Below are 15192 nucleotides of genomic sequence, written 5' to 3' on the forward strand. Positions count from 1 at the left end.
TAATTTAATAATGATCAACAAGACCATAGGATAAGGGGTAAAATTCCACACAATTCCTACCACCAGAACTCCGTATCCAATCCCCTCCCTTAACAGCTTTCCTCTGGAAGTATAGATCCAGGGTCATTATGGGGTGCAGAAGGTGGAAGGTGTGGCTTCTGCAATTGCTTCTCCATTGGACATGGGCATTGGCATGTTAAACCATGCTCCCAGCCTGTTTCTATCTTTCCCTAGTGGGGCAGGTGTCTGGAGAGGTGGAGTTCCAGGGCGAGAGTTCATTTTTTATGTGTTTCTGTCCATTTTTAATTAATGTTAAGTACTTAACAGTACTTTTGAATAAATGAATTATATATTTAATATTTATCAAAAATATTAAAAGCAATACTATGTAGACTAGGTTTAATTACCATGAATCACTAAACTTTATGTTTTAATAGCTTTCCATAAGAGTGTCATATGAAATACATATCTGTGTGTAAAATTAATCAAATATAAGGGAAATAATAGGGGCATAGTAGGCACACCTCTTTTTTTCTTCTAATTTTATTGAAATTTGTTTTAGCATTAGAAAGACAATGTAATGACATATTTTACTTTAAATAGCGTAATGAATTTATTCTTCAGATAAATACCCAGTAATGAGCTTAGTGGATTATCTACAAGTTCTATTTCTGCAACACGTAGCTTGTCTTTTTTATAATAGTCGTACTAACAGGTGTGAGGTGATATCTACCTGTCACTCTCACTTACATTTGCCTGATGGTTAATAATGTTAAACTCATTATTGTGTACCTGTTGGCCATTTGTATGTCCTCTTTGGCAACATGTCTATTTGGTTCTTCCACCTTTTTTAATATTTATTTATTCCCTTTTGTTGCCTTTTTATTATATTGTTGTAATTATTATTGTTGTTGTTGATGTCGTCATTGTTGGATAAGACAAAGAGAAATAGAGAGAGGAGGGGAAGATAGAGAGGGGGAGAGAAAGACACCTGCAGACCTGCTTCACCGCCTGTGAAGTGACTCCCTTGCAGGCAGGGAGCAAGGACTCGAACTGGGATCCTTCTGCTGGTCCTTGCACTTTGCCCCACGTGTGCTTAACGCACTGAGCTACCGCCTGACTCCCCTTCCACTTGTTTTTAAGTCACATTTTTTCTGTTGATTTCTTTACGCATTTTTCTATCATTCTCTATCATATGGTAGCTTGTTCACAATATTTTAATACCAATATTGACCTCTATAGTGAGGCTAACAAACCTTGCTATGGCTAGCTTGTATTTGCATATCTTGTAAACTAAAATATTTTTAGATGTTTAATAGTTGGAAAAAATAAAAAGGAAAACACTTCCTTGTAACATAAGATAATTATATGAAATTCATGCTTCACTTTGCATTAATCAAACTGTTTGCTTAAGCAATTCTATTGCTGCTTTTCTGCTATAATGACTGAATTCACAGAGACTATATGATTTACAAAACCTAAAATATTTTCTATCTCATCCATTATGAGAAAAAATTCTACTGCATTTAGAGGCATAACCTTACACAATTTCATACTCATAAGCAGTGGCTTTATCAATTGTTGAAGATAAGAGAGATGTTTCAGTTGACTTAAAATCAAATATTGAACTAGATGCCATTAAATCAGGCTGGACAAGACATCCTTAACCTAGTTTCAGGAAGAGAATTAGGAAGTAACATGATGGGACTAGAGAGTACACCTTGTAGAATACTTTCTATGCATGAGGCTCAAAATCTGACATCATCTGGGAATGCCATGGTGCCAGGAGAAATTCTAGTGCTGTGGTGTTTTTCCCTCTCTTTGCCCCTCTATTGGAATGAAAAAGTCACCCAGGAGTGGTGAAATTACACATTTCTGTGGCATTTTGTGGCCTCTTCTCTGTAAATAGTAGGAATGATGATGATGATGATAAATTAAAATCTTAAAGGGAACATAGTTGTACCTTCTTTGCATTAACAAGAAACTAAGATTAACAGTGAACAATGTACCTGAAGGTATCAGCAGCAATAAAACTGCTTTCTATGAGCCAGGAATTAAAACAAAAGCAAACAAGTAGGGTGATAGCTTAAGCTGGATGTATCTTTCAATAATCCCCATATATTGGTTTCCTTTCCCCTATAGAAATACTGCAGATATTGTAGCTGAATCTTTCTAGTTTGAAATGGCTTATAATAGCGTTTCTCTCTGGAATACTTTATGCAAAGGGCTCATTTCCTTCTATGTGTGTGTGTGTGGTTTTTTTTTTTTTCCCTCCAGGGTTATTGCTGGGTCTCAGTGCCTGCACTACGAATCAACTGCTCCTGGAGGCAAGTTTTCCCCGCTTTGTTGCCACCCTTGTTGTCATTGCTGTTGTTCTTGTTGTTGGATAGGACAGAGAGAAATAGAGAGAGGAGGGGAGACAGAGATGGGGGAAAGAAAGATAGACATTTGCAGACCTGCTTCACTGCCAGTGAAGCGACACCACCCCCCACCTCACCCCACCCCCCGCTGGCAGGTGGCAAGCGCCTCAGACAAGGATCCTTCCACCCCGTCCTTGTGCTTTGCGCTATGTGCGCTTAGCCAGATGCGCTACTGCCAGACCCCCGCCCCTTTCTATGTATTTTTGCGAAGTAATGCGTTTGTCTTCTGTATAAATTTTCACCATAAGGACCAACCATCTGCGTTTTTCAACAATAACAAATGTTCCACAATATAAATATTACTTGATACTTTCAATGATGGAAGGTGTTCTTTCTTTTTAATATAGTTTATGTTATAATTGCCTTTGCATCTTATATAATATTTTATAACAACCCTATAAGCTGGAGACAAATATTATGCTGATTCAACAGATGGGGAAAAACAGTTGGAAAAAGGTTAAATGTTGGAATTTTTTTTCACACAAGAAGTCAGTAGTTAAATCAAGTGTGACCCAGGTTCTTCTGGAGTTACTATATCTGAATAACAAGGAAATAAAAAGTTTGGCAGTGAGGACCTGGTGTGACACAACTGGTTGAGCATGCATACACATTACCATGTATAAGGACCCGGGCTTGAGTCCTTGCTCCCCACTTGCAGGAAAGAATCTTCAGGAGTAATGAAACAAGTCTGCAGGTGTCCCTCTTTCTCCATTTTGATCCCCCAATCTCCTCTCAATTTCTCTGTCCTATCTAATATAAAAGAAAGGGGAAAATAAAGGGAAAATGGTCACAAAGATTAAAGATTCATAATACAGACAATGAGTTCCAGCAATAGCTCTGGTGGCAAAAAAAAAAAAAAAAAAAAAGGAGGAGAAGGAGGAGGAAAAAGAAGGATAAAGAAAAGGAGGAGAAGAAGAAGGAGGAAGAGGAGGAGGAGAAGAAGCCGCTGTTGTTTGGGGAGCTAGGTGGTGACATCTGCTAGAGCTCATGCATTACTATATACAAGGTCGTAGGTTCAAGCCCCACCTCTAGGGGAAAAGTTTCATAAGCAATAGACAGTGCTGCTCTGTGCCTCATCTTCTATCAAAGAAAAGGGAAAAATGATTGCTGGGAGTAGTGGTATAGTTCTATGGGCACTGAATCTCAATGACAACACAACTGGCAAAATTAATAAATAAAATACTATAAAATAAAGTAAAATTCATTGTTGACTATTCTGAAAGATAAATAAGCAGACACCATCACCAGATCACACTGGACATTAAATTATATTAACTACTCATACCATAATTTGCTGCTGCATTTTCTTACACACTTTTTCTACACATTCTTATACAAATTTTCTAGGACTTATGAGTAGACTATAGTAAAACAGGAATATCATGATCTTTATTTTGTTCTATCGTGTGTGTGTGTGTGTGTGTGTGTGTGTGTGTGTGTGTGTGTATGTGTGTGTAATCAGGGTGCCAGACATTATAATTTCACTCCTCTGTGCCTATTTTTCATATAGATAAACAGAAAAACAGAGAGGAAGAAATACCATAGCATTGGAGCTTCTCCACATGGTGTTGGAGCTTGAACTTGGGTTCCATGTGTGGCAAAGCTATCCCAGACTATGTTTAATTGTTCTTCATTTCTCTAAACTTGCAGGGGTTATTTCATTCCATCAACAATCAACAAAAGTTTCCATGCATACCAAGTTTCTACCCTTGATAAGTTGTCAATTTAGTCAGAGAGGTTGATTTTATACATTTAAAATGAAATTTAAAAATATTTATAATAAACTATATACACCAGTTTCTGTGAGAGAGAGCATATGTTCACACGTATCCACAAACTACTGCAAAATATATACCTGAAAGCAGAAGTACACTAGAGTTTGCAGTGAGTATCCCCCTAACACTTCCTCTCCACTATTCCAAGCTTTGGGTCCATGATTGCTCAACAATTTGTTTGGCTTTGTATGTTAACTCTCTTTTCAGTCACCAGGTTCCAGATGCTATCAGGATGCCGGCCAGGCTTCTCTGGACTGAAGACCCCACCAATGTGTCCTGGAGCTCTGCTTCCCCAGAGACCCACCCTACTAGGGAAAGAGAGAGGTAGACTGGGAGTATGGACAGACCAGTCAACGCCTGTGTTCAGCGGGGAAGCAATTAAAGAAGCCAGACCTTCCACCTTCTACAACCCACAATGACCCTGGGTCCATGCTCCCAGAGGGATAGAGAGTGCGAAAGCTATCAGGGGAGGGGGTAGGATATGGAGATTGGGTGGTAGGAATTGTGTGGAGTTGTACCCCTCCTACCCTATGGTTTTGTTAATTAATCCTTTCTTAAGTAATAAATAAATAAATAAATAAATATATTTATAAAATGGAAATAGTGACAAGACCAGGATAAATGGCCACACAAATCCTACCACCAGAACTCTGTATCCCATCCTCTCCCTTAAAAGCTTTCTTATTATTTATGCTTCTGGGAGTATGGACCTAGGATCATTATGGGGTACAGAAGGTAGAAGGTCTGGCTTCTGTAATTGCTTCCCTGCTGAACATGGTTGTTGACAGGTCGATCCATACTTCCAGCCTGTCTCCCTCTTTCCCTACTGGGGCAGGGCTCTAGGGAGGGTGAGCTCCAGGACACGTTGGTGGGGTTGTCTACCCAGGGAAGTCAGGTTGGCATCATGGTAGCATCTGGAACCTGGTGGTTGAAAAAGAGTTAAGATATAAAGTGGAACAAATAGTTGACTAATTATGAACCTAAAGGCAAGAATATTGCAGATGAATATTTGGGGTCTCTGTTTTGAAAAAGCTTGTAAGTAGGTCTATTTTAGGTATATTTCAAGGGACCCATGACTTTACTATTTTTTGCCTGAGCCTGATATCTAATATGCAGGTGGAACCAAGTTTTTGTCTGGGGAGATGGTGTATGGCTGTAAAAAGGACTAGTAAGCTGGATCAGGGAAGACAGCTCCCAAATATGGGAAAAGTATATAAATATTGTTAACTGTAACCCCATTGATTTGATCTGGGGCCATATTCAGTGCAGGAATCCATGTAACCTCTGCATCCCTGTAGGTCTGAGTTTGTATTCTGTGGTCACAACTAGGAACATTTCAGGCTGCACTAATTTTTAAGAATCATCTCAGAATATAAAATTTAGTAAACATAATTTTTTGCCTATTAACACTAGTAACCAAGTTTTTGTGGCTTTTGACTATTTGAAGTTCAGTCTCTTCTAAAGCTTTCCTAGAGATGCCTACATGATTGCAAGTGGAGATGTACTTGACTGAGTGTGCACATTACCATGAGGACCTGAGTTCAATCCCTACCCTACCTGCAAGGGAGAAGTTTCATATGGTGGAGCAGTGCTATTAATGTCTGTCCATCTGCCCCCCCCCCCGTCTGTCTCTCTCTCTCTCCTTCTTTAAAAAAATATTTACTGAGTCCCAGTAATAAACCTAGTGGAAAATAAAAAGAAAAAGCCAGTGGTCACTTGTATAGTTTCTTTTTCTTTTTTTAATTTAATTTATTTACTTATTATCAGATAGAGACAGAGAGAAATTAAGGGAAGGGCAGATAGGGAAAAAGAGAAGTACCTGCAGTCTACTTCACCACTGCAAAGCCTGCCCCCTGCAGGTGTCTAAACCTGCCTCCCTTGTGCACTGTAATGTGTGTGCTTAACCAGGTACACCATCACCCAGTCCCCCTTTATTCTTCCTTTCCAATTTCTCTTTTTAATTGGATAGGACAGAGACAAATTGAGAGAGGAGAGGGAGATAGAGAGAGAAAGATAAAGATAGACACCTAGGGCTGGGTGGTGGTGCATCTGGTTGAGTTCACACGCTATCATTCATAAGGACCCACATTCAAGTCCCTGGTCCCCACCTGTAGGGGGGAAGCTTCATGAATAGTGAAGCAGGGTTGCAGGTGTCTGTCTTTGCCTCTCTATCTCCCTCTGCCCTCCCAAATTCTGACTATCTCTATCCAATAAAAAAAGATAATAAAAATTTGTTTAAGAAAAAAGAAAGATAGATACACCTGAAGATCTGCTTAACTTCTCATGAAGAGTCTTCCCTGCAAGTGGGAAGCAGGGGCTTGAACCCAGATCACTGAGCATGGTAACATGTGGACTTAATCAGGTACGTTACAGCTCAGCCCCAGAGTTAGCTGTTTCCTCCTCCTTCTCCTTCTTCTATTATATTGCTACCAGGGTTATCACTGAAGCTTGGTGCATGCACAATGAATCCACTGCTCCAGGTGGTCATACTTGTGTAGTTTCTTATCTCCCTGTGATTGGAGCCTGTACACCATATACACAAACTGACAATTTTCTCAAACATAGTTTTTTTTTTTTTTTTTTGGATTTTGAATCTCTTTTCAGTGTTCTCCTACCTCCTCCCTTTAGAGTCTTTAGATCTGCTGGGGCAGATCACAGCTAACCTGTTCCACCCTGTATTTTCACCCTATATTTTCACCCTGTTTCACCCTGTGTTTTCCCTTTGTTTATTTTTTAAGTGATACCTAAAAGTGAGGTCATTTGTTATTCATCTATCTTCTTTTGGCTTACAGCACTTAACATGATTTCTTTAAGTTCTAAGATATAGCAAAAGAGAAGATTTTATTGTTTCTTACAGATGTGTAATACATATGTGTATGTATATCCTGTAAGAAATGATAAAATCTCTTTGTACGGCAGTCTGATTTTCATTGTTCTATTTGAAGGGATACAAGATACTGGGGGAACTTAAAAGGTCATATACTATTTCTGCATAAGTTTATTAGAAAATAACGGTATAAAAAAGAAAATAATGGTGTAAATTTGTATGATTACTTGCATGTTTGCTAATTTTCTGATGTTGGACTCCTTTGAGACTAAGAAATATCAGTAACAATAGCTAATTGGTAGGGCTTTGAATCTCATTAAAGCATATATGTGTGTTAGGTGGGGTAGCATAATGGTTATGCAGAACACCTTTCATTCCTCAGACTCCAAAGCCCCAGGTTCAGTCCTCCATACTACATATGTCAGAGCAGGGCTGTGCTCTGGTCAAAAAAAATTTAAAAAGCATGTGTGTGTGTGTGTGTCAAAGTTTATACTAGAGGTCTCTATTTTCATCCATTGAGAATTGGGATGGAAGCTTGAAGGTTTCCAGAAGTTATCTGCCTCTATAGGCTTTTAATCAACCCTTTGAGTCAGATATAGAGTTGTCTAGACATGGGAATCTAAATTAAAGATACTGACAAATGACGTGTATACTGTGTGTCCTGGAACTTAAGAACAATAAAAATAACTGAAATGACCTTTTTTTTTTTGTATATTTCTACTGGTGGCTTTCATTGAGGTCTCTGAATAATTTAGTCTCCACAGTCAATATTATGTGGTGGTGAAGTCAACCATTTACTTTTTGGAGTTGCATTTCACTTATCATGCCTGACAAGATCATATTCCTTCAAATGGAATCAGGAAAAGTCAAATCTCACAAATTTATACAAGGAACTTTAATGGGAGTTTGACAAACTGCTAAAATGTAAAACTGGAACAGATGTATTATAAGACACCATTTAACAATTTTTAGAGATACATATATGTAACTGAGACTTCATACATATCCCTGCTATGAGCCACTTTTTTTTTATTCAGTAGAGACAAGGATAGAAAGAGAGAGAGGGAGAGGACAAAAAGGGGGAGGAAAGGGGCCAGGTGGTAGCGCAGCAGGTTAAGCACACATGGTGCACAGTGCAAGGACTGGCATAAGGATCCTGGTTCGAGCCCCAGACTCCCCACCTGCAGGGGAGTCGCTGCACAGGCGTTGAAGTAGGATGTCTGTCTTTCTTTCCCCCTCTCTGTCTTCCCTTCCTATTTTGATTTCTACATGTCCTATCCAACAACAACATCAATGGCAACACTAACAGTGACAATAACAAGGGCAACAAAATGGGAAAGGAAGAGTAGGTTCATGGTGCCGGCACCTAGCCCCAGCAATAACCCAGGAGGAACAGAAAGGAGGAGGGAAAGGTAGATGAGAAAGAGAAAGAGACCACAGCACTGAAGCTTCTTCCATTGCATTATCCCATCCCAATGGTGACAGGGCTCAAACCTGTGTCTTTGGCATGTACATGACAATGCAGATACCTTAGTGAGTTAACTTTTGGGCTTTATTTTTTTTTATTTTAATTTCTTTATTGGGGGATGAATTTTTTTTACAGTAAACATTAAATACAATTGCTTATACAAGAATAACATTCCTCAGTTTTTTACATAACAATACAACCCCCACTCGGTCCTCTGTCATCCTTTTCCAGGACCTGTACTCTCCCCTCTACCCACCCCAGAGTCTTTTACTTTGGTGCAATATGCCAACTCCAGTTCAGGTTCTACTTGTGTTTTCTCTTCTGATCCTGTTTTTCAACTTCTGCCTGAGAATGAGATCATCCCATATTCATCCTTCTGTGTCTGGCTTATTTCATTTAGCATGATTTCTTCAAGGTCCATCCAAGATGGGCTGAAAATAGTGAAATCACCATTATCGATAGCTAAGTAGTATTTCATTGTATATATACCACAACTTGCTCAGCAACTCATCTGTTGTTGGACACCTGGGTTACTTTTAGGTTTTGGCTATAACAAATTGTACTGCTAAGAACACAGGTATACACACATCTATTTGGATGAATGTGTTGGGTTCCTTAGTATATATCCCCAGCAGAAGAATTGCAGGATCATAGGGTAGGTCAATTTCTAGCCTTCTGAGAGTTCTACAGGCTGTTCTCCACAGGGATTGGACCAATTTACATTCACACAAGCAGTGCAGGAGAGTCCCTTTGACCCCACAACCTCTCCAATATTTGCTGCTGCTACCATTTCTGATATATGACATTCTCACAGGAGTGAAGTGGTATCTCATTGTTGTTTTTATTTGCATTTCTCTGACAATCAAAGACTTGGAGCATTTTTCATGTGTTTCTCAGCCTTTTGGAGCTCTTTTGTGGTGAATAGTCTGCTATTGTTCTCACCCCATATTTGGATGGAGTCATTTATTTTCTTGTTCTTGAGTTTGATAAGCTCTTTATATATTCTGGTTACTAAACACTTGTCTGATGTAAGACATATAAAGATCTCCAATTCTGTAAAGGGGTCTATTGTTGGGGTATTGGTTTCTTTTGCTGTGCAGAAACTTTTTAATTTGTTGTAGTCCCATAGGTTTATGCTTGCCTTAGTCTTCTTTGTAATTGGATTGTTTCATTGAAGATGTCTTTAAAATTTATGAGGAAAAGAGTTCTGCCAATATTTTCCACTAAGTATCTGATAGTTTCTGGTCTACCATCCAAGTGTTTAATCCACTTGGAATTTACTTTAGTGTTTGGTGAAATATAGTGGTTCAGTTTCATTCTTCCGCATGTTTCAACCCATTTTTTCCAACACGATTTGTTGAAGAGACTCTACTTTCTCCATTTAATAGTCTGGGCACCTTTGTCAAAGATTAGATGTCCATAAGTGTGGTGGTATACTTCTGGACTCTCAATTTTATTCTACCTGTCAATGTGTCTATTCATGTCCCAGTACAAAGCAGTTTTGATTACAATGGCCCTATAATACAATTTGAGATCAGAGAGTGTGATGCCTCTAGTTCTGTTCTTTCTTCTCAAGATTTTTTTGGCAATTCTAGGTCTTTTCTGGTTCCAGATCTATAGAATTTGTTCTATTCTCCTAAAAAATGTGGTTGGGATCTTGATGTATTAAATTTGTATATGGCTCTGGGTAGTATATTCATTTTAATGATATTAATTCTTCCAACCCATTAACATAGAATAACTTTCTACTTCTTTGTGTCTTTTTCAATTTCCTTGAGTAGTGATTCATAATTTTTAGTATGAAAGACTTTCACTTCATTGGTTAAGTTTATTCCTGGGTGTTTTGTTTTTGTTGCTATAGTAAAAGGAATTGATTTCTGGATTTCATCTTCTTCTGACTTAGTGTTTGCATAGAGGAATGACACTGACTTTTGTATGTTAATTTTGTAGCCTGACACCTTACCTGATACATTACCTGACATATTACCTGATAATTTCCAGAAGCTTCTTGCTATATTTTTAAGGTTTTTTGTGTATACTATTATACCATCTGCAAATATGGAGAGTTTGACGACTTTTCTTCTAATCTGTATGCCTTTAATTCCTTGCTACTGCCTGATTGCTATGGCAAGAATTTCCAACACTATTTGAATAGTAATGGTGATAGTGGGCATCCCTGTCTAGTACCTGAACTGAGGGGAAATGCTTCTAGGTTTTCACCAATGACTATGATGTTGGTTGTAGGTTTGCTATATATAGACTCCACTATCTTCAGGAATTTTCCATCTATTGCCATTTTTTGTAGTGTTTGATCATAAAGGGATGTTGTATTTTGTCAAAGGCTTTCTCTGCTTCTGTTGATATGACCATGTGGTTTTTGGTCTTGCTACTGTTGATGTGGTGGGTCACCTTGATTGATTTACATATATTAAGCCAACCTTGCATGCCTGGGATAAACCCCCCTTGGTCATGACAAATGATCATTTTAATATAGTTCTGTATCCAGTTGGCTAGAATTTTGTTCACTATTTTAGCATCTATGTTCATCAGAGATATTGGTCTGTAGTTTTCTTTTTGGTTGCGTCCCTGTCTGCTTTTGGTATCAGAATGACGTTGGCTTCATAGAGCTTAAAGGGAGTATTCCTATGTCTTCAATCTTTTGGAAGACTTTTAAAAGTAGAGTTATTGGTTATTCTTTGAAAGTTTTATAGAATTCATTTGTAAAACCATCTGGTCCAGGGATTTTATGGAAAGTTTTTGATAACTGTTTCAATTTTGTTGGCTGTGTTGTGCCTGTTCATATTTTCTAGCTCCTCATTTTTTAACTTTGGAAATTCATAGGTATCTAGGAAATCATCCATTTCTTCCAGGTTCTCTAGCTTGATGGCAGAGGTTTGTTCATAGAAGTCTCACATGAAATGCTGAATATTTGTGGTGTCTGTTGTGGTATCTCCTCTTTCATTTCCAATCTTATTTATTTGTGTCTTCTCATTTTTTTGTTTTGTGAATCTGGCTAAAAGTTTGTTGATTTTGTTCACTCTTTCTAGGAACCAAAATTTACTTTCATTGATCTTTTGTATGGTTTTCTTGTTTTTAATGTAATTTATTTCTGCCCTAATTTTAGTTATTTCTGCCCTTCTGGCTGCTTTTTGGGCTCCTTTGTTCTTCTTCTAGTTCATTAAAGTGTGTAATCAGGTTGTCTCGTTGAAGTTTTCCTTGTTTTTTAATGTGTGATTGGCTATGGACTTCCCTCTCAGAACTGCCTTAGCTGTGTCCCAAATATTTTGATAGACTGTGTCTTCATTTTCATTGAACTCTCAAACATTTTGATTTCTTCATTTCCTTTTTGACTTAGTAGTTGTTAAGTGGTGTGCTGTTGAGCTTCCACATTTTGGGAATTTTTCTAATATTTTGTTTATTGTTAAGTGTTAGTTTAATTCCACTGTTGTTTAAAGTTCACGGTGCCAGTACGCTGGGCTAGCTTCAAGGGTGGGAGACAGAGACCAGGGACACAAGGCTTAGTGGAGAAGCTGTATTTCTTTACTCACGAGCCAACGGTACAAAAAACTAATCTAATCTAATTATCACACCATTCCGTCCTCCATCTTACTCCTCCAGAGGCAGCTGCAGGAACTCCGGAAGTACGTAGGGTAGGGGGCGGGGAGAAGGAAGAAGCACGAAACTAGCAAGGGCTAAACCAAATCTCCTGGAGGTGGGGGGAGTGAGACCAAACCAATGTAACAGAATGATCATGTAAATAGACCATAACGTCAAGCAATGTAACAGAAGGGATCCCAGAAGCAGAAGCATACCAACAACCCACTGTGGTGTGAGAAGATGCTTGGGATGATTTAAGTGCTCTTGAATTTTTCTGATGCTGTCTTTATGGCCTGACATATGCTTTGTCCTTCAGAATGACCCATGTGGACTTGAGTAGAATGTGTATTCCAGTTACTTGGGGTGAATGATTCTGAAAGTGTCCAATAGACCTAGTTTATCTATCTCCACATTTAGCTCCCTCATTTCTTTATTGATTTTCTGCCTAGATGATCTGTTAAGTTGAGAGAGTGCATTGTGAAGTCCCCTACTATTGCTGTGTTACTGTTAATATATTGCTGTAGCTCTTTCAGTATATGTTTGATGTATTTAGATGGCTTCTCATTCGGTGCATAGATGTTAATAATTATTAAGTGCTCTTGATTGACTGATCCTCTGAGCATTAAGTAATGTCCATCCCTATCATTTTAAATTTTATTTTAAAGTCTATTGTGTCATATTTGAGACAATAGACTTTTTTTTGTGTGTGTCTCATTGGCTTGTATGATACTTTTCCATCCTTTCACTTTTAATTTGTGTTTGTCTTGTTGATTTAGGTGGGTTTCCTGTAAACAGCATATGGTTGTGTTGTGTTTTCTGATCCATCTTTCTACTCTTGTTTTTAATAGGTGAATTAAGGACATTGACATTTATTGATATCAAAGATTGAGGATATTTTAACACCATTATTGTAGTTTTTAGAGTGTTCTGATATACAGCATATTTATGGTTGTCTGACTGTTTATAGGAGACCTTTCAGAACTTCTTTCAGGGCAGGCTTAGTGATAGTTGATTCTTTCAATTCTTGCTTTGTCTGAAAAGGTTTTTATGCCTCTGTCTAGTCTGAATGACAGTCTAGTGGGATACAGTAGTCTTGGTTGAAAGCTTTTGTCATTGAGCACTTGATAGATATCTTGCCATTCCCTTCTGGCCTCCAGTGTGTGTGTGTGTGTGTGTGTGTGTGTGTGTGTGTGTGTGTGTGTGTGTGTGTGTAGAAGCCTGCTGCTAATCTTATGGGTTTTCCTCTGTAAGTGACTCTTTGTTTTTCTCTTGCTGCCTTCAGGATCCTTTCTTTATCCTTATTCTTTTCCAGTCTAAATATGACATGTCTTGGTATCTTTAAGTCTGGGTTAATTCTGTTTGGGACCCTCTGGGCTTCTTGAGTCTTTACGTCTTTGATGTTGCCTAGACTAGAGAAGTTTTCAGCTTTTATGTCCTGTATAATGCTTTCTTCCCCTCCCTCTCTTTCTTCATCTGGTAAGCCAATAATGCATATACTATTTCTTTTGAAGTCATCCCATAGGTCTCTGTTGTTGTTTTCAGTATCTCTTAATCTCTTTTTGAGATTTTACTTCTTTTTATTTTTCTCTAATTTGTCCTCAATCTTGCTAATTCTGTTTTCTATAGTTCATCTATTTTGTTGCACTGTTCTCATACTGTTTTAAGCTTGTTAAGCTAGTTGTATTCTTAGTTCAGCTATTTCAGCTTTCTAATGATCTTGAGATAATTAATGTTTTCTCCTAGAGTCGCATTTTTTGTTTCTGCATTTCTGATAACAATTCTTTGAAACTCTTTACTCATTCCTGTGACTATTTCCATAACTAGTGTTTGGATTTTGACCTCATTGTTCTGTGCTTCAACCTTTGGGGGACTTTTAGCTGGACTCTTGTCCAAGTTTATTTCTCCAATATTTCTTCTTGTTGGTTTAACCATTCTAAATAGTATGTCAAGAAGTCCCTTTCTCAGTTCTTTTTCAAATTACTGCTCACTCTTGCCTGGACTGACTTGTGTCTAAGTAAGGTACTTAAAGGGTTCACAGTTGTGTAAATTAACAGTTGTTTCAATATTATTGCAATTTCTGAGTTGCAGTGCAGAGGCTGTTAAAGTCTCTTTTATTCTTCTTTCTTCCCTGTAGACTATGCGAACCTGAGGGCTTTTAATCTATAAGTAGACTTCTTAGCTTAATCACTCACTTCTGACCAAAAGATAAATCAGGATGGGGGAGAGATAGCACAGTGGTTGTGAAAATGTACTCTCACACCCCAAGGATCCAAAGGTCTGGGCTCAATTCAGCTTCTCTGCCAAGCTTGGTAGTACTGCTGGACCCTGTGAGTTTCAAAACATTTATAGTCTGTAGTTTCTGAGACAATTATTTACCATGTTCTTATAAGGAGAACAATGTGGAAATGCTCCACTATACAGCCCCACTGCTAGGCCACCCAGGTGTAGATCTTCTCCTGAGTTTCCTGGTCTGTTCTCTATTCCCTGATGTTAGCACAGGGCCTCCTCCTACAGCTCCAGCCTCTGAAGGCAGTAGCACTAGAGACTCATGGTTGCATTTGGTGAGTCTTAAGGGAGTCCTCTCCTCCCTTCAGTAATCTTTTTGTTGGTAAAACAGATTGGAGGTGGCACCGCAACCAGTAAAATTCCGGACTGTTACCAACCACTCAATCTCTCCTTAGGATCCTCTCTATGAACCACACGTGCTTGCACTTACTGGTGATTTGGTGGATTCCTGAAGTCGTTCTAGTTCTGCACTGTTGTGGTCTCTTTTTGGCTTCTTATACTATAATTATTAACTCATTTATATTCTTAGAATTTCAGGACTGATGTATCACTGGAACATTTGCTAACTATAAAGTGATATATATATTCTTTTTATGCCACCAGGGTTATTGTGAGGGCTTAATGCCCACATGACTCCTCTGAACCTGCACATCTTTTTTCTTAGAGAGTCAGACAAAGTGAGTAGAAAGGCAAAGAGAGAGAGACAGAGAAAGAGAGAGAGAAAGAGAGAGAGAGAGAGGAAAGACACTTGATGGTACTGTTTTCCTACTTGTGGAGCTTCCTTACTAGAAGTGGGGATAGGAGCTTGAATCCTAATTC

This window comes from Erinaceus europaeus, chromosome 16 (genome assembly GCF_950295315.1).
Source record: "Erinaceus europaeus chromosome 16, mEriEur2.1, whole genome shotgun sequence".
NCBI lineage: Eukaryota > Metazoa > Chordata > Mammalia > Eulipotyphla > Erinaceidae > Erinaceus > Erinaceus europaeus.